At 40.6% G+C, this 18,904-nt stretch overlaps 1 protein-coding gene across 1 annotated transcript in view; it reads right to left on the reverse strand.

The window, feature by feature from the left end:
* Positions 1-18,904, reverse strand: part of PDSS2 (decaprenyl diphosphate synthase subunit 2) — a 291,983-nt gene that overhangs the window by 181,538 nt on the left and 91,541 nt on the right. The window lies entirely within an intron of this gene.

Below are 18,904 nucleotides of genomic sequence, written 5' to 3' on the forward strand. Positions count from 1 at the left end.
GGAGTGCAGTGGTACGATTAACTTACTGCAGCCTCGAACTCCAGAGCTCAAACAACCCTCCCACCTCGGCCCCTCAATAGCCGGGACTACAGGCGCATACCACCATGCCCAGCTATTTTTTGTATTTTTTTTTTTTTTTTAGAGACAGGATCTCGCTATCTCTAAAAATAGGCTGGTCCCTAACACCTGGCCTCGAGGGATCCTTCCACCTTGGCCTCCCAAAGTGCTGGGATTACAGGTGTGAGCTACCACGCCCAGCCAAGGACTCCACAGTTTTTTTTTTTTTTTTTTTGAGACGTAATGTTTATTCCAACAGATTATGAGAGTGGAAACAAGTAATTAGTCTTATAATTTGTTGGAAGCACAGCAGAGCTTACTAAAATTTTGAGGAAAAACAACAACAAAGACATTTCAAACAAGAAGGCATCTAGACAAAGGCACAGCACTCCACAACTGCTTCATACTCTGTGCACAGTAAGTCCTCTCAGGACAGGGGAGAGGAGATGCCAACTGAGGCTTGCATTAGAAGCTGCGTCTAATACCACTGAGATCATTCTGTCTCACAACAAAAGGATCTATAAACACTCCTCTGAGAAAAAAGTGCAACCCAAAATCTGTCTTACCAAGTAAAGTAAAAGTGGCAATAAAGGCCCATAGGAATATGCACAGTGCAAATACACTATTTCACCCTTAGTACAAAACGTTTCTGACTGGAGTAACTGCTCGGTAGTAGCCAAAAGTGGCTGAAAGTTAAATTGCATGACTTGGCTTAAGCAATAATATTTGGTCATGACAGTGGTAAGTATGTACAGTAACTAAATGATTTGTCTTCACAGGTAGAGAAGCACTCAAAGAACAGGATTAAACCACACCCAAAAGACTTAGAAATGTATTTGATAAATTAGCAGAAATGAATGCCATCAGCAAAAGTCCTGCTCCTGCCTATTATTTATAGTAAGCATTATTACTAGGCAATAGTAAGGCCTTAACTTACAATGCTGTACTTCTTTTGCTATGAGAAGTACAGCATTCTATACCTGCTATACCTGAGACTAGGAATACTTCCCAGAAATACATTCTCTTTATAAAGTATTGCAAATGGCTACCATACAAGAAGTAAACGGCATCACTAAGAAAAAAATAGAAAACTATGGACAATATGTTACAACAGATTAATATTTAGAACAACGCCACGAGCACTAATCAAACAGATTATATTATAGCATAAATAATATACAAATATAGTCCTTAACACAGTGAAAACATTAAAATTAGTATTATAACAATTCATTATAATTATTAAGACTTCCTTGGTGAGTTTGGAACAAAGAATCTATTTAAGTTAATTAAGTTAACATGGCCAAAAATGATGAGTTAGTATGTTACATAAGAAAAATCTTTGCCCCTCAAGCCTCCAAACAGAAATTTTTAAAAAAGCCCTTCTTACCCTTCATTAGTTTCAGAACAAGACAAATTGTTAGGATCTCTGCAAAGTAACAGCTATAGCTCTTTCTCTACTTACATGTATTCTCCTTAACCAAGTACGTAAACTTCAGCAAGTTAAAAAGGCTAGTGCTCTTAAATAAGAAGGTTCAATTTTCTAGGAAAAGGAAGTTAAAATAATCAAGCTATGTTACAAGAGAAGCAAACAATCATCAGAAATGTCCCAAACTTTTTATTTTCATGTAACAATCTGCCTCAATCCTATGACTTGAATTGCAGGGAGGCTGAAAAGTACCCTATTTTGAACACAAAAATGTCAGACAAGAAATTCTCCTAAATTTTTTTGGTTTGAATTGCAAATTTTAACTTAGGCTATTGGATTCTACAATGAATCTTTATATTTATATTTATTTCTTTTATAATAATAATAAAGAGAAGGTCTGAATTGGCTTTGAATTCTAGAAAGGGAAAAGAAGGTGAGTGTGAGTATGTGAGTGTGAGAGAGTGTGTGTGTGAGAGTGTGTGTGTGTGTGTGTGTGTTTGGGGATTTAGGATATGATGACACAGTAAGAACTCCCATGAGGCAAACCCAGAGATAAGTCTGACACTGATGAAACAGCTCTGACAATAGTTTTGACAACATCTTCCTCAAACTTCTCAGAGATAGAATTTTTCACACAGGATACACACACACAAACTAATAATAATAGTTGCTGCAGGAAACACTTATACTGTGCTTTACATATTGCCTTCTATATGTCAGAATCTATTCTACACGTTTTACTATCTACTAACTAAATTAATTCACAACTCTAAGAGGAAAGTTCCACCATTATCCTGATCTTACAGATGAGGAGAATAAGATATAAAGAGAGATCAAGCAACCTGCTCAAAGTACCATAGCTGGTAGGTGGCAGAGCCTTCACAGAGCCAGGATTTGATCCAGGCCAACAGGCTCTAGAGTCAGCATATGCTTTAAACCATGACGCTACACAATGACTCTCCCTCAGCTTCCTCTCGTATAAAAGTATTTGCTAGGTCAAACTGGAACAGTCAGCTTTGGAACCAGACAGGTCTAGGTCTGAAAAACTCTTCTGTCACTCACTAGCTATATAAGTCTGGCATCTCTTCTATGAAATAAGGGTATCAATGTCTACTTTTCATAGCCATTGTATGGAAGACACAACATGCATTAAGTCTACAATGCTGTGGAAGCATGTGGCAAGAGCAAATGATCAATTACATCTCTCATTGTTATTTTTTTGCAATCTATTTTTTTCTCAACTCCTACATTTTCTATCTTATACTCCTTTTCTCCTTTTATTCCTCAAAAAGTCTTCTACTCTACCAGCATACATAATCTCTTATGAATGTTATTTATTTTTCTACTTCCCCAGATAACAAAAATGAAGGAATCCTTCCCATTATCCAATCATCATTATAATTTAAACACTTGCCCCTTTCAGAATACATCACTGAAAAGGTCAGGAAAAGAAATTGTAATGAATTGGTTGACAAAACCAAGATAGCATTCAGAAAAGCACTCTTTCTGACCAATCATTTTTATATAACACAAAAGTTAACCTGGAGGAAAGACTCACAGCTTTAGTGAATTAAATCACTGTTTCCAAAACACCCTTTCTTTACATTCACTTCATTAACACCTTTAAAAAAACAAAACAGTATTGAGATAAACTGATAATATCTACAGCTCAAAAAGTAGTTCACAACCAAGAGAGAATAAGAAATTTTGCTCCAGCTGGGCTTGGTGGCTCAGTCTGTAATCCCAGTACTTTGGGAGGCCAAGACGAGTGAATTGCCTAAGCCTGCGGGTTCAAGGCCCACCCAGGCAACTTGGCGAGACCTTGTCTATACAATAAATCAAAAAAATTAGTGGGCGTGGTAGCACGTGCCTGTAGTTCCAGCTACTTGGAAGGCTGAGGTAGGAGAATCGCCGGAGCCCAGCAGGTTGAGGCTGCGGTGGCTGGGAGCGGCCACTGCACTCCAGTCTGGGCGACAAAGTGAGACTCCAACTCAAAAAAAGAAATTTTGCTCTTGAGCACAAAACCCTTGGAATTCTAAACTTACAGAGATAACACTTCACCTGGAACACATTTCTTCTCAGTGCCTCTCCTATGGAGAAACCCGAGCTGGGGCATATACTTGATGGTCAAATCCTACACTGCCATCTGTATGGATGCTGGCTTGGAAAATGACAGAACTGGTGTTCTCCAATTTATTCAAAAATGCAGTGAATGCTCACTACACGTCATGCATGGTGTCAGGCAGACAGGAAGATGCAACGAGAAGCACTGGTAAGATGTGGTCTCCCTTCTTGTGAATAATAGTCTGGATTTAAAGACTACCATAAAATGTGGCATGTGTTTTGGGGATAAACAAGGACTGTGGGAGCACAGAGAAGGGCCATTAATACAACAGGATGGGGAGTCTTGGTCTCATTTAAAAGTCTGCTCCAGATCTACAATAGATGACCAGCACACGCTGATAACACGAATATTCTTTTTTTTTTTTTTTTTTTTTTTTTTTTGTTGGAGTCTCACTCTGTTACCCCAGCTGGAGTTCAGTGACACGCTCACGGCCACTGCAGCCTTGACCTGTTGGGTTCAGATGATCCTTCTGCTTCAGCCTTCCAAGTAGCTGGAACTATAGGCATGTGTCATCACATGCCACCTGGCTAATTTTTTTTTTTTTTGAATTGGAGTCTCACTCTGTTGCCCAGACTGGAGTGCAGTGGCCGCTCCCGGCCACCGCAGCCTCGACCTGCTGGGCTCCGGTGATCCTTCCGCCTCAGCCTTCCAAGTAGCCGGAATTACAGGCATGCACTACCTCGCCCGGCTGATTTTTTGATTTATTGTAGAGATGAGGTCTTGCTGCCCAGGCGCGTCTCGAACCCGCGGGCTCAGGCAATCCACTCACCTCAGCCTCCCAAAGGCGCAGGATTATAGGCTGAGTCACTGAGCCCAGCTAATTTTTTAAATTTATTATAGAAATGAGGTCTCACCAAGTTGCCAGGGCTGGTCTGGAACCCGTGAGCTCAGGTAATCCTCTCATCTCTGCTTCCCAAAGTGCTGGGATTATAGGCGTGAGCCACCACACCCAGCTTTCAATTTTATTTTAAAGATGTGGGGTACAATTCAGGATTAGGAAGATAAGTGATCATCCTACAGGTAAAGTTTGGGCCTCCCTTTGGTCCCCACTTAACAATGTCATGGAAATAAGAACTGAGTAGGTGAAACTTTGGGCAAGCCTGACCTGTCCTCTTCTCCGTGATGCTTCAGATGGCTGACTACAGTTCTCATCGCATCATCACATCTTTCTACAACTATTACCTGATTTCTCTTCCTTAACCCTAGCCTATCGGTATCTCAAATCCGCAAGCCTACGTTATGGAGTCTTTCCTTACATCCTTTTAAATTCCCTTTCGCCACATATGAACCAAGCATGAGGAGAATACAAAGAAATCAGAGCCGTAAGAAAGAGCTGTAACAGTATGTTCAAGATATGGTTAAACCGAATAATACAGCAAACAGATAACAAAGTGACAGGCACTATCAGTACACAGAGAAAAAAAGAAAATTGCTTCTTCCTAGGGGTATCCCTCATGATAGAGGCAGCATTCAGATAGAGCCTGAAAGATTATCTAAATTCCCTGAGTAAGGAATGGAAGCAGGGGAAGGGATGGGAAAGAGGTTATTGGAATGGAAAGAGAATATTTCAGGAGAAAGAAACAGGATAAGCAGTGACAAGAAGGTAGAAGAATGGAAGGCAAGTTCATGAGCTGTGGGGCTATCCATTGCGGCAGTGTCTGAAGGTGAACACAACCAGAAAACCAGACAGCCCGAAGAGTGAAGGGCCTTGAACGGCAGATTTAGAGTCTGGATCTAATTCTGCAGGAAATCTGGAGGCATGGATGGTTTGTCAGCAAGAGTAATGTGCTTAGAGCTAAAGGCTGAAACTGTTCCTCTGGCAGTCACAGTGTTGAGTGCAGTGGAAGAGGGAACACTGGTTAGAGGGGGCCTCTTCCAGTAGTCCAGGTGGGAGCCAAGAAGGGCCTAAATCATGGCAGTGGCAATAAGGCTGGAGAAGACACACTGAATGATAGCGGCAACACGGAAGTGGAACAGGCTAGTCTGGCCAGTTGCCTGGATGAGGAATGTACCAGAGAGGCATCGGGAAGCAGAGGAAGGTAAAGTTCCAACCTGCTTGCTGAGATGCTCCTATTAGTAGGGACTGGAAAGGAGGAGAGCTGACGGGGACTTAATGAGCTCAGTTTTGGACATGTTAGCTCTTGAATGCAAGAAGGACTTCCAGATGGAGATGCCCTGCAGGTAGCTGGAAGCTGTGGATACAGAGTTAGGAAGCGTCTTCATGGAAGTGATGGCTGAAGCCGTGGGAACTGATGGATAAGCTTGTAGGGGTAAGAGAAGGGAAGGGAAAAGGAATCCTGGAGAATTCCCATGCTTAAAGGCCTGAGGAAGGATGAGTAACCAACATGAAGGAATGCACGGTGTCTACAAACAAATAGAGGGATCCCCAAAGACATGACTGAAGAAATGTGTGAACACATCACAAAGGAAACAGAGGGCTTCAACAGTGCAGCGAACAGAAGCCAGTGCCAGTGGATGAAAGCCTCTGCTGTAGGCATTTATGGTACTTTTTAAGTACCTCTAGTAGGCACTTAACACAATGAATAATACACATGATAACAACAATGACCTAGGCATAGGCTTTAATTCTTACAAAAACCATGAAAGGTAGCTGGTAGTATCTCTTTACAAACGAGCCAGGAGGCTCAGAAGTGTTAAATAACAACTAGTCACATTAGTCAACTAGCAACAGAAGAGCCAAGACTGAAACATGACTCAAACTCCAAGGTTCAGGCTTACTTGCCTTTGCAGCCTTGCTATTTCATTACTTGGCCACAGGACTCGCTGTGAGACCCTTGAAGGCACTCAGTCATCATGCTATGCCCTGCAGCCAGCAGAGCAAGCAGCACAGAACAGGCCACAGAATGAAAAACAAGAGAATGAACAGCCTCAGGGGAACGATAGAGGACCCTCCAATTTCCATCTCCCCCAAATAGACCTTTCTCTGTCCAACCTGTCCTTGTCTCTCCTTCTGCGATTTGTTTGTCACATCCAACCACGTGGCTCTGAAGCCTTGAGTCCCTCTTCCTAAATATAATGAATTTTTTTTAATGCATGAATTCTTTAAACGTGACAGCCACACACAAGGAAAGCCCAACACATTCTAAAAAACATGCTGAGATTTGCTATTTCAATGCTGTGTTGAAAAAACGTACTGTATATAAAAGTATGCCATATCAAAAGACCTAGTCCTTAACTCAATGTTCCCTCATTCAGGAGGACGGAGCAATTCATTGCTGCCCTCAGTGCTCGTGAGCGAAAGCTGCCTGCACCTTGAACTAAAGACAGGGATACTTCCAGATGGGAGAGTTGAGGTGGGAAGGCAGAATTGGGGCATAGAAGAATTTTGAGATTTATGCTTAAGAGTTCAGGATTCTAACGTATGCCAATGATCTAAATTACAATTTTTTGATAGATTTATTATCAAATATTAGGGGAACAATTTACTACCAATAAGGACCATCACCTTCAAGTAAGCTCAAAGCACTCCAGAGTAAAGCTGAGTGAGAATCACCCCAAGAGGAAAGAACTTCTTTCCATGCTAAAACCTAGGGGTATAAAGTATGTTTTTACTATTTTATTACCCCACTTTCCATGTGTCCAATACCAATAAATCTATCCAGAAAATGTAAGCCTAAGAGACAGATGAAGGCCAGGTTAGGTGGCTCAGGCTATAATCCCAGCACTTTGGGAGACTGAAGCGAGTGGATTGCCTGAGTCTGCAGGTTCGAGACCAGCCCAGGCAACTTGGTGAGACCTCATCTCTACAATAAATCAAAAATTAGTCAAGTATGGTAGCGCGCACTTCTAGTTCCGGCTACTTGAAAGGCTGAGGTGGGAGGATTGCTGGAGTTCAGTGGCACCCTCACAACTACTGCAGCCTCGACCTGCTGGGCTCAGGCGATCCTTCCACCTCAGTCTTCCAAGTAGCCAGAACTACAGGCACGTGCCACCATGCCCGGCTAATTTTTTGATTTAATGTAGAGACGAAGTCTTGTCAAGTTGCCCAGGTTGGTCTCAAATCCAGAGCTCAAGCAATTCTATTGCCTCCAACTCCCAAAGTACTGGGATTACAGGCATGAGCCACCATGCCCAGCCTAAAAAATTTAATGATATGGGAAAACACTAAAAATGTTCACTAAAAAGACAGAATACAAACTGCATATGTAATATGATTCTCAGTTATATTTCAAAACACACACACACACACACACACACACACACACACACACACACACACACACACGGCCAAGGATTAAAAACTAGAAATAAACATAACAAAAGGTTAACATCTTAAATCTGGTGTCATTAGGTGTTCGATACACCAAGTGCTCTTGCATTTTTCTGTGTCTGAAAAATATTTGGTTTAAAAAAATGAAAACAAAACAGGACAGGAAGACAATACTACCAGGTACTAACAAGTGTTAATCAACAAACTTCTAGATTAAGGGTGATATATTTTCCAAGTTGTATCCAAGAACACAGATCTCTTTGTAAATCTGGGGGGAAAAAACTGTATTTTTAAAACAACAGAATTTTAAGAAGACAAATGACTTACTACATTGTAGTCATGTTTCTCATTTGAAGAAAAAAAATTAACCCACATTTAATGAACACCATACCCCTATGCTGGGAGCTTTTGGGTTCTCATACTTTATCTTTAATTTCTCTAAAATTTAGACACAGGGCCAAAGTTTAAATAGTATCAAATAAATGATGTAAAAACATATATAATTCAATGACAGCAATATTACTCAGTTGTAAAAGAAAAAGATTAAAACTCATGACAGTTGTTTTTAAAGCATTATAATTTAAGAGAACTAAAAATAGTCCGTAAGTCACAGATTTTTATATCAAACTAGCAGAAAACCTGGAGGTTAATTTCCATTGACAAAATGACCCAAATTGTATTATTTCTGCCATATCTATCCTGAGACTAAACTGTCGTAGACTTGAAACAACTTTAGGGCCTGAGGTGACCAGCCTTTAGAATCGGGCAACTGTGGCAGCCACTGACATGGCTCCAGGGCCACATGCACATCCCACCCGCACTAAATCCCCAGTGACAGCAGGACCAAAGAACTGCCTCACCAAAGTCCCCCCGAAGCTGCAATTAGGTTTGATGGGCACGTGGAGAAGACAGGCGCCTGGGAAAAAGGAAGGGAGAAGAGAGAACAGAATGGGGGGAGGGAAGGGGGGTGTTAAGGAGGGGGGAACCAAGCAAGGAGCTTTGCAGGAATGGCTACTGACCCTGCAGTATATTAGAATATAATTGAAATAAAAAAGAAGTATCATATAATGTCATAATCGATCATGTTTACAGTAAGATGTGGTTGGCCACCCTGGAATTAAGCATAGCACCAGAAAAACAAGAACAAGAACATCAAAAATTTCCTCACTGAAATGATAATTGAAGATTTATTTTCAAATACTAATGGAATAAAATAGGGCCATAAGCAATAATATTTGGTCACACTAAAAACTCTTAAAAGGATCTCATACAATAATTTTTACATACAGACTCCTTTTGTTCACATTTAGTATTGAAGCAAGGTGGTAGGAGAACTGAGTGGAGGAATACAGGCATCACTACACTACACAAAGACACGCAACTCACATGACCACTTGAGCAGTGACACTGGCTAAGAGCTAATGTGCTGTGAATTACACCTCCCGCTACACAGCCGGTCTGTGCAGAGAATACTTCATGCAAATGTGAAGGAGTGTTCCCTTAGTACTCAATGCTTTTCTCAACTTGCAGTTCCAATTTCAATAGAATCTGCCACTCACATGGAACAGAGTTGTTCTCACATTAATCTATCATTTTTTTACGGTTTTAGTTGGCTAGCATGTAGGCACATTTTTATCCAAAAGAACACTTCAATGTAAGTAATTAATATTTAGTGCTTGGAACAGTAGCTCATGGAGGTGGCTCAATTGTGCAAAATTTAGAATATTTCGTATTTGAACAAGTTGAAAAAGACAAAAAGGTAGACGGTCATTCAAATGACATTTATGTAACATATTATGACGAGGATAAAGCCAAATGTAAGACACAACAGCAGATGGAAGAAGTCAAAAAACACCAGAAAGTTGGGGGAAAATGATGAAATACTTTATAGAGAAACAGATAATACCTCAAGGGCAAATTAGTGGGAGAGGGGAAATAGCAAAGTGAAATATATCAGAGTTTAGCAGGAGAAATGTGTTTAAAAATGAATGGAAAAACAATCAAGATGTTAAACTATATTACTGCAACATGATGGTTCAGATGTTCAAAATTTTTAGGAAAGCCTCATTTATTTTTCCGAAATCAACACTGAATTCAAGGTACAGGAAACCAAGACATGAGAGAATTGGAAGTGGCAGCAGTGGTGGGACACAGATTGCATGTGTTCTTCCATGGAAATTCTTCCACAGAAAGAACTGTCACGAGAGAAAAGATCACACGATTGGCCGCCTGGGCTCAAGGCTATTGGCTGGCTCCCCTAATCACAAACGTTGCCATCCAATTAAGACCTTCTAGATATTTAAAATGGCCACCAATTGAGCTAGTCAAGGGGAAGGATTATTGTGAGAGTGGTATCTCTCAAATTATGCCCGTGTCAATAGAAAAATAAGATTTGATTTTCAATAGTGTCACTTACATGGTGCTTAATGAATATAACGTCACCTACCAAGTAAAGAGATAAGTTCTTCGAATAAATTTCATACAGGTTCTTTTAACCCATTTCATCTCAGAGAAAAATAATGTTTGCTCTACTCTAGCAGGTCAAAAGGGTCTGGGGATAAATCTCTCAATTACCAAATCACCAGCCAACAACCTGGAGCAGTCTGTCTCATTTATTGTGGTATCCTCAGGCTCTCACATGTGCCATCTCATCTAACCTGACAGTCAGCCGGGGGAGGGGGGGTTATCCCCATTTTGTTGATCAGAATACTGAGGCTCACAGGAAATGTATTTTTTTCCATATTTATTATAATCTGATATACTACATTTGCTTTGGTCACTATGGCTTCCTTGACTAGAATAGAATCATGTGACAGCATATTTACTTGTCTACAGTTGTACCTCCAATGCTTAGAATAGTGCCCAGCACACAAAGACGTTTAACAAATACTTGTCTAATGAATTAATAACATCATAAGGGAGGGACCTCAATTCAGGTGCCAATCTCCAAAGCCCATATTCACCCAAACTAGAGAGAAAATGATCACAGCAGAATTAAAATACAGAGAGTAACAAGGAATGGCAAATTAGAAACAGGGCTTTAAAAAGTGCCTCATAGGTAAGAAGTGTAAACATCTTTTAAAGTCTGTTTCTCCCGAACACCTCCCTGAAATTTCTCTTGATTACAGGTCTGGTGCACTAAGAGCTGGCCCGGCAGAAGGACGTAGTCTCCTCCTTCCAGGCATGTTCAACAGGGCTCCCAGGCAGCACAGAGTCACTTAAACACAGGACCACAGGAAGCCTTGAAAAGCGCCCATTCACACAGAGGCAGCACAGTGAAAGGGCTGTCCAGGTTAAAAACCAAACCAAACCTCACAGACTAAAAGAGCAGCCAAGGTCATCCCCACAGCCAAGGGGTCTTACAGTGAAATGAGGACCTGCGTAGCCCAGCCTGTGTGTGGCACACGGCCCTGTGCCCTTCTGGTGGTCTGTGTGAACCAATCCTCTCAGTCAACTCCCCTACACTTCCCTAAAATTACATCTTGTAGGGAAGGAGGAGATCATGTTTTCCTTCATTCTTTTCTGAACACCTTGGGTCTTCCCTTTGAAACTGGCAGAACGTGAATTTGTCCACAGAAATAGATGACCAGTTGACTGAAGAAATAATTTATATACATTTGATGCTTTCACTTTCAGGAATATATGAAAATATGACAGGAAGTCTGTGTTTATAACCTATTAACTTATGAATTTCAACTGACTTTTTGTTCCCATCCTAATAGCTGTATCCTAATTAATATGAAAATAATCCATTTTTAAATGGTGAAAAAGAGTACAGGCCAGCACTGTAGCTATAAAGAACCAGGAGATGCTGAAAATGCTATGGTCACCATTAGGCTTTATCTCACTAGGATGACATTTATCCCCCGCAGTTTTCCTTCTTGAAAAGCTGCTGGGTATGAGCTGAAAATGACAGTCTTTATTTCACTAGAACAGAAATGAGAAAAAAAATGTAATAGGAGACAAGTCGTAATAGACTCTCTCCACCCTCAACAAGGCAATGGAACTTCTGGAAATTTATCTGTCTATCCCTTTGACTTTTGGGGGGTAAGGTGATGGGCAACAGAGGTAGGAGGGTAGAGAGGAAGCTAGCATTTTTACAGCATCTACTATGGGTTATGCACTTCACACACATGCACCAACTTCGAAGTAGGCACTATAGTCATCTCAGTTTTACAAGGGAGAAAGCGGACGCTTAGAGACAGGTTAGTTTCTTGTCCAAAGACAAAAGTAACTGAGATTCCAAAAGTAAGTAAGAATCAGGGCTGGGCGTGGTAGCTCACGTCTGTCATCCCAGCACTAGGGGAGGTTGAGGCAGCAGGATTGCTTGAGCCCAGTTTGAGACCAGTCTGGGAAACATGGTGAGACCTCATCTCTACAAAAAATTAAAAAATGAGCTGGGTGTGGTGGCATGCCTATAGTTTCAGCTACGCAGAAGGTAGAAGTGGAAAGATCGCCTAAGCCCAGGAGGTCAAGGCTGCGATGAGCAGTGATCGTGCCATTGCACTACAGCCTGAGCAACAGAGTGAGACCCCACGTCTTAAAACAAACAAAAAAACCCACTGTTATTATGAACTTTGAACAACTGACTTGGAAAAAATGGCAAATTCAGGACAATTTGACTCAAAAGCTGCTACCTTTGTTACTAGCTATTATATTTTTTGAAGTTCGTTCATTCCCAGAAACCAGTGATGTTGAGTCAAGGATATTATTCTACAGTAAAAGGGCAGAGGGAACTTAGGAGTGAACCAAACAAGCTAAGCTTTGTTTATTATTGGTACAGACTGAAAAACTTTTAAATAATCACTGTAATATCAAGCTAAAATAAAACAGCTATTGTTAATTGCTTTTAAACTCTACAATTACCCAATTAAAAAGTCTAATATGTACTTTGGTACATTTCAACAAGTTGACTTGTAGCACAATGTTTACTTCACATATCTAAACTAAAGGATTTTTCATCAGTACAAAGGTTATTTTATTACAACAAACAAATAATAAATAGTACAAGATTCTAAATACTACTCATGGATACACTAGGGACTCAGTCTTGGTCACTTTTCCTCTAAAGGTAAGAGTAACTAACCTTCGGCCAGGCGCAGTGGTTCACACCTGTAATCCCAGCACGAGAGGCTGAGGTGGGAGGCTAGCTTTAACCCAGTAGTTAGAGACCAGCCTGGGTAACATAGCGAGACCCTGTCTCTATTTTTCTTTGAGCTGGAGTCTCATTCTATTGCTCACGCTGGAGTGCAGTGGCATGCTCACAGCCACCACAGCCTCACCCTGCTGGGCTCAGGTGATCCTTCCACCTCAGCCTTCCAAGTAGCTGGAGCTATAGGTGCGCGCCATCATGCCCGGATTTAAAATCTATTGTAGAGATGAGGTTTTTGCCAAGTTGCCCAGGCTGATTTTGAACCCGTGGGCTCAGGCAATCCTCTTGCCTCAGTCTCCCAAAGTGTTGGGATTATAGGCGTGAACCACTGTGCCTGACACCTCTATTTTCTTTTAAAAAGCAATAAACGCAGATAATATAATAGCTACTATCTATTGCAGACAGTACTCTTAGCACTTAAAACAGTAATTTACTCAAACCTCACATAAGCTTATAAGGGACAGTTTTTGTTCTAATTTTACTGATGGGGAGACCGAGGCACAAAGAAGTGATAAGTAGGGTGTAGAGCCACAATTCTGACCCAGGCATTAGGACTCTAGAGTCTCCCCCATTCTCCCCTTTAAAAAATAATCTCACGCCAGGGGCAGTGGCTCACGCCTGTCAACCCAGCACTTCGGGAGGCCAAGGCAAAGAGGACTGCCTGAGACCAGCTTGGGTAGCTTGGTGAGGTCCTTTCTCTGCAATACATCAAAAAATTAGCCAGGCTTGGAGATACGCCTGTGGTTCCAGCTCCTTGGAAGGCTGAAATGGAAGGATCACCTGAGTCCAGCAGGTTAAGGTTGCGGTGGCCATGAGCATGCCACTGCACTCCAGCCTGGGTGACAGAGTGAGACTTCAATTCAAAAAATAAAATAAAAATAAAAAACTATCTCACACTTACAGAAAAGTTGCAAGTATATAACAAATAATTTTTTCTTTTCCTGAAGCATTTAAGAGTCAGCTGACGACTTGGTACCTCATCATCATGGAGGACTTTAAGGTACACATCTTACAAATAAGAATATTCTCCTAAGCCGGGCTCTGTGGCTCTGCCTGTAATCCCGCACCTTTGGAAGGCTGAGGTGAGTGGATTGCCTGAGCCTGCGGGTTCGAGACACACCTGGGCAACTTGGCGAGACCTCATCTCTACAATAAATCAAAAAATGAGCCGGGCGTGGTAGCGCGCTCCTGTAGTTCCAGCTACTTGGAAGGCTGAGGTGGAAGGATCGCCAGAGCCCAGCAGGTCGAGGCTGCGGTGGCCGGGAGCGGTCACTGCACTCCAGTCTGGGTAACAGAGTGAGACTCCAACTCAAAAAAAAAAAAAAAAAGAATATTCTCCTAATAATCATAATATAACCAACAAAATCAGGAAATTAACAAGAATACATTACTACCATCTCATTCTTAGACCCCACTCAAGTTTCACCAATTATTCCAATAATACCTTTATCACAAAGAGGTCTAGTTCAGAATTGTAACCTGCAGTTAGTTACCATGTCTCTTTGGCTTCCTTTAATCTGGAATAGTTTCTTAGTCATTTCTTGAATTTCATGGCCTTGACAATTTTGAAAATTATAGACCAGTTATTTTGTAGAATTCTCTCAATGTGGGTCTGATGTTTCTTCATGATAGATTCAGGTTATGTATGTTGGCAGGAAGATCAGTGTTGGAGCTTTCTTTCCATCTCGATTTCATCTTGTTCCATGATAGATTTTCAATTTGCCCATTTGAGTAAGGTGATGTCTACCAGGTTTCTCCATAGTAAAGGTACACATTTCCCCTTTTGTTTTGTGAAGAGGTACTTTGAAACTCTGTAAATATCCCATTCTTCACATGGGATAAGGCTAAACATTGGCGGGTACTTAGAATCAATAGTCTCCTTTGTGCAAATATAGTATTATTAGCTCACCAAAGTTAAGAACAAAACAAGACAAAAAGCAAATTGGGAGAATAAAAACGTATTTTTACAGAGACAAAGTAAATTTTCTTAAGTGAATAAACATAAAGAAAACTTATGAGGTTTAACTGACAAGCAAATGATTAAAGAGTGAAAGTTTCAATATTTGAGATAGTCATTTCTTGTACCTCAAAAACATTCTTCGTTTAGTGAAAATGATAGTCACAAATACAGATTTGGCTTTAAATGGTGGTTGTAAAAAAATGATGTGAAATAAGTAAGGTCTTGAATTGAGCAAAAAGGGAGAGAAACTGGGAATGATACAAAGATAAGAATGTTTTTGGTACCACATTAAAAGTAAAAATATAAAGTTAGCCGGCTTGGTGGCTCAGCCTGTAATCCCGTGCCTTTGGGAGGCTGAGCTGAGTGGATTGCCTGAGCCCGCGGGTTCAAGACTTGCCTGGGCAACTTGGAGAGACCTCAACTCTACAATAAATCAAAAAATTAGGCAACCGTGGTAGCGCACGCCCGTTGTTCCAGCTCCTTGGAAGGCTGAGGCGGAAGGATCACCGGAGCCCAGCAGGTCGAGATTGTGGTGGCCAGGAGCGGCCACTGCACTCCAGTCTGGGCGACAGAGTGAGACTCCAACTCAAAAAATATATATATATATAAAATTGATAAAAGGGGACAAAAATAATTATACTCTCCACATTGCCAATATAGTTCCAAACTGTATGAATTGAAGGATAATGATAAAAGCATGGACCTTTGTCTCTGAGCACATCTATCCAAAGCCAAATGAATTTCAGAAACACACCAATACACATTTTTGTACCAAAATATAGGCAATAATTTTCCTTGGCATAAGGTTCTAGTATGGTTATGTTAATTAGAATTGATTTGTCTGTTTCACCTGATATCAGAAATTCTCCCTTTCTCCAAGGAAAGCCAGGCAAATATTAAATTTAAAGATCAAGCCGGGCTCGGTGACTCAGCCTGTAATCCCGCACCTTTGGGAGTGGATTGCCTGAGCCCGCGGGTTCGAGACCCACCCGGGCAACTTGGCGAGACCTCATCTCTACAATCAATCAAAAAATGAGCCAGGTGTGGTAGTGCACACCTGTAGTTCCGGTTACTTGGAAGGCTGAGGCGGAAGGATCGCCGGAACCCAGCAGGTCCAGGCTGCGGTGGCCGGGAGCGGCCACTGCACTCCAGGCTGGGCGACAGAGTGAGACTCCAACTCAAAAAAAAAAAAAAAATTAAAAATCAGGTAACTCCTGTGGTCAATATATTTCAGGATTATTCATTTTGTTATTGTTATTTGCGCACAAGTGGAAACTAGTAAGTTATCAACAGATTAGTTAGGCCTGTCAAAATGCTTCACTATTTAGAGTATGATCCTCAGCTTCAAATAAGTTGTACTTAAATCAATGCCTGGTAAATGGTTATAACTGTTGTATATCATTAAAGAGCTGAAAAATGTTCTGTGTGTAAGATAAGCACAACCCTCACTATATACTCTGATTTCCATTCAATCTGGTCTCAAAATATGATATAAATATTGTGCAAGCTCTTGCTTACTTAAAAAATATAGTAAAAACTTCAGGCACTTATTTTGCACAATTATTTCAGTGTATTTGAAAGGCCTAATATTCTCATACTTCCAAAAAGCGTCTGCATTCTTCCAAAATGTTTTTTTTTTTTTATTAACCATTGTGAGATCCAGTAATTTCCAACCAAACAGCATTAACAGATCCATGTACTGATATGCATTTCTGAAACAATCTGTCAGATGATAGAAAAATATTCTCACACTTTTATGAAACTTTAGGGCAGTGAGCTGATAAGTTATGACTTTCTCATAAAGAAACTTCATGAATCTCAGAAACTTAATTAACTTTATCAATTCAGAGACTGCTGAGTCCCATTTTAGAATACTGCAATTGTAAAATGTTGCTAAGGAGCCAGGCGTGGGGGCTCATGCCTGTAATCCCATCACTATGGGAGGTAGAGGCAAGAGGATTTGCCTGAGCCCAAGGGTTCAAGAACAGCCTGGGCAACATGGTGAGACCTTGTCTCTACAATAAATCAAAAAATTAGCCGGGCATGGTGGTGCGCATCTATAGTTCCAACTACTTGGAAGGCTGAGGTGGAAGGATCGCCCGAGCCCAGCAGGTCGAGGCTGCGGTGGCTGTGAGTGTACCACTGCACTCCAGCCTGCGCAACAGAAGTGAGACTTCGATTTGGAAAAAAAAAAAAAATGTTGCTAAGAAATGCTTGAGTGAGAGTCTCATTCTGTTGCCCAGGCTGGAGTGCAGTGGCACGTTCATGGCTACCACAGCTTTGGCCTACTGGGCTCAGGCAATCTTTTTTGCCTCAGTCTTCTAAGTAGCTGGGAACTGCAGGAGCGTGCCACCATGCTCAACTAAATTTTTGATCTATTGTAGAGATGAGGCCTCGCCAAGTTGCTAAGGCTGGTCTCAAACCCCTGGGCTCAGTCAATCCTCTTGCTTCCATCTCCTAAAGTGCTGGGATTACAGGCATGAGCCACTGCGCCCAGCAAGAAATGTATTTTGTATTAAAGTAAACCTTAAATGATAATGTAGCAAAAACATGTCATGCTTTTCAAAAAGAGCAGAAAGTTAACCATAACTATTAAGTTAGTATTGCTATTATGAGTTTATCTTTAAAAGATTCTTTAACTTTACGAGGGTGGGCCATAATTAACCACCTTTTAATTTTTCAGTATCACAGTAAAGATTCATACACGTTTAATTATGTTAAATATTCCTATACAAGTCAGTGATAGGAAAGCTAAACAAACAGAATAACTTTAGTTTGGCATTTATAGATAAACACAAGCAAATAACATGGATTTCCTCCCACTTTTAATATATTGAACTCAGTAGAAGATTCTAAAATTCTATTATTAAAAATTATCTTTTATGAATATGTAATTTTATTACAACTTATACTAATGATGCCATTTGTCTCATTATGCTGCAAAACAGTTTCCAAAATCCTAGATATAAGAGGGCTATCACAATCCATGGGTTTGGCTTTCAATATTCACATCAATACAGAACAAAGCTGGAGAGTAGCCGATACTAAACACAATGGCAGTGGGGGAAACAGCATGTGAACAGGAGGAGGTGGGCAAACTATTTCTACCAAAAAAATTAAACGGGCTTGTTCACGCAGAGAAGTGGTTCTCAACTGGGAGTGAGTTCACCTCCCCACTTATCCCCAAGTGGACATTGGCAATGTCTAGAGAAATTTTTGGTTGTTACAACTAGAGGGGTGGGTATTATTGCCATCTACAGGGTAGAAGCCAGGGATGCTTCTGAACATCATATATCATAGCTGATAGTCCCCTACAACAAAGATATTTTTGGTTGTCACAACGGGGGTGGGGGGGAGGAATATTACTGTCATCTAGAGGGTAGAGGCCAGGGATGCTTCTGAACATCATATAACATGGCTGACAATTGCCCACAGCAAAGTGCCAAGATTGAGAAACCCTGATTTAGAAAATGTATGTGTACTTATAGGATTTAACCCCATAGGATTATAATGAAGCCTTGATATAAGTAGTTAGCAAGTAAAATGCTACATATACTCCCTGGTACATACTATGTACTCAACAAGTACTAGTTATAACCATTACTATTATCTATTATCAGAATTACTCTTGTCATCCATACAGACAACGATTTTTGGCTTTAGTGAAAGCTAGAACAGAAGCAATTCCATTTCATCTGTCTCAGTGTAACAACATCAGGAACAACTTTTAAGACACTGAAAAATTAAAAAAAAAATTTTTTTTAAATATGCTTTTTGAGTGTCTATATAGGCATTAGGTTTGTATAAACAAAACAAGTAGATGGACAAAATCATTTTGGATTAGGAAAATTTGTTTTACAATAACAGTAAAGCATATAGGTTCCCAGGAATATCAACTGATTTTATTTACAGTTATTACAATAAAGTATTTTTAATAGCCACACTTTAAA

Source organism: Carlito syrichta, unplaced genomic scaffold (genome assembly GCF_000164805.1).
Source record: "Carlito syrichta isolate Samal-C Ts95f unplaced genomic scaffold, Tarsius_syrichta-2.0.1 Scaffold315818, whole genome shotgun sequence".
NCBI classification, from domain to species: domain Eukaryota; kingdom Metazoa; phylum Chordata; class Mammalia; order Primates; family Tarsiidae; genus Carlito; species Carlito syrichta.